The sequence below is a fragment of the Lupinus angustifolius genome, chromosome LG15 (assembly GCF_001865875.1).
Source record: "Lupinus angustifolius cultivar Tanjil chromosome LG15, LupAngTanjil_v1.0, whole genome shotgun sequence".
Lineage (NCBI taxonomy): Eukaryota > Viridiplantae > Streptophyta > Magnoliopsida > Fabales > Fabaceae > Lupinus > Lupinus angustifolius.
Window position 1 is genome coordinate 8,482,890 of NC_032023.1, and position 2,127 is coordinate 8,485,016.

The following is a 2,127-nucleotide window of genomic DNA, read 5'->3' on the forward strand; positions in this document are numbered from 1 at the left end:
GTTACCCATGTCCAGCTCATAAAATTGAGCACTTCGGACTATGGACAGACAGAGGGGTGTAAGCAGTTTCAGTTTATAAACTGCGAAACATGTGGGATCAAACCAAACAAAACCAGAAAACGTTGTCTTGTTCAGTTTGGGGACGTCCTTCCTGAACAAGATAGTAGAAACATTTCAAACTTGCAAAGATAGTGTAGCATTAGCTATTGTATGGGGATGTCCTTCCTGGCTAGTTGCCTAATCATTTTCCATCTCACTGATCATTCAGTTCTTAATATTCTATAAGTTTGTGTGGTTTAAAAAGTCAGGTCCAGTTGAACCGTACAGTAGTGATTAAGATTTTTCTACAATTGAATTAGTTCCTTCTTATGTAGTTTACCATTATATGAGTGCTCTGAGCTTATTTCTGTCCAATGATCCCATGGATTCGAATCATAACATTCCTTTATCATGACAATGAGATGATCTCATGGGTTTTCAAAATAAAAAGAGGATTCAGGCCTTGAACTAACGCATAATATACATCTTTCATGGGGTCTACAAAGATAAGCTGTTGTCTATTGTTTTTTTATTCTTTAACTTTTTAGTTGAGAAACGATAAAACAAGTTCATGAATGAAATAAATAAATTATATTGGGAACAGCTCCCACATTTACAATCAGGAACACATGCAAATATTCGTCTAAATACACGATCCAAAATGAAAGGAAATAAACATATGCATTTATATTAGAGAAAAAGATGTATACAGTGACAGTTTTATACATTATTATTACATCATTCACTATTGTTATTTAATTATTATTAACTTTCAGAAAAAGTAATCCAAATGAATGGTGGATGATGGGTGATAAAGTGTATGAGTATAAATTTTTATACTGTCAGTATATAGATTTTACACTCTTTGTGTTATGAGTGTAATCATTATCTAATGTCACTATAAAGATTCATACGCATCAAATATGAATGATAAATAATATAATAATAGTATAAAACACTTTTACATGATCCATGCTTATTAGATAAAAAGAATTACAAGTAGTACGTAGTTTATATCGATATAAAGTGGTAACCAATGTCTCTGAGTTACCTTTTCTATTTTTAGGTAGTTGATTAGTTAGAGGAAGTAACATGGTCAACAAGTTACTTCCTATTATTATTTCCCTTGTAAGCTTTCCTCATTTTGATACAATTGTAATTGTCCTAGTCATGACATGGTGCTATTATGCACCAACTGTCAAGGGTGATAAAAATTAAGTACAAATATGAATGAAAATGCTCTCTAAAGTCATTGAAGGCTATGACTTTCCAGGAGTGTGATAGTGCTCTGGCAACTCGGAATTGGAACAAGGCCTCAATAGAAGTTGCATTTGCTGAGAGAATGAATAAGGAGTTGTAGATATAGGTGTGAAGGATTGGTTTGTAATAGTTTATTATAGAAGTGAAGGATGGTGAGAAAGTTAGTTTATGGTGGTTGCAGTGATTGAATTTTGGATGCTTTTGCAATGAGGAGAAAGGTGAGGGTGAAGATTGTGAGGGAGGAGGGATGAGCTTGCGAGAAGAACATTAAAGCAGAGAATGGAAATGCTAAAAAAGCTGAGGTTGAGGTGACATTGTTTAAATATATTTTCAACTATATTTTAGTATTTGGGTTGATATTGTATTAAACTAATTATAATTAGAGTTAGTTTTAGTAGTTTTAGTTAGTTAAGTTTTGTTTCCATGTATATATAGTTTATTTTCATTGTAAATTATCATTCAATTTAATGAGAAATATTATTCTTTCTCCTTCTTTCTTCTTTAAGATTCTATTTCTCATTCAAGCATGGCTCCTACCACTTTAATATGGTATCAGAATAATGTAATTATTTCTTCTGTTGTTTATCCATCAATCTCTATTCTTGTACATTCTTTGCTTATGAGCCAGTGTATCAAATTGCGGACCACATCACGTGATGCGGCCGCAATATTGTGGTTGCGATGACCGTCGCAACCGTATCACACCGCAATTGCAGCGTGATCCTGATTCACAGTGATGCGACCGCAACAGGTCACGATGCAACCGCATCAGACTGCATTTGGACCGCATCGGGACGCAACGGAACCGCATCAGGCTGCATCAGACCG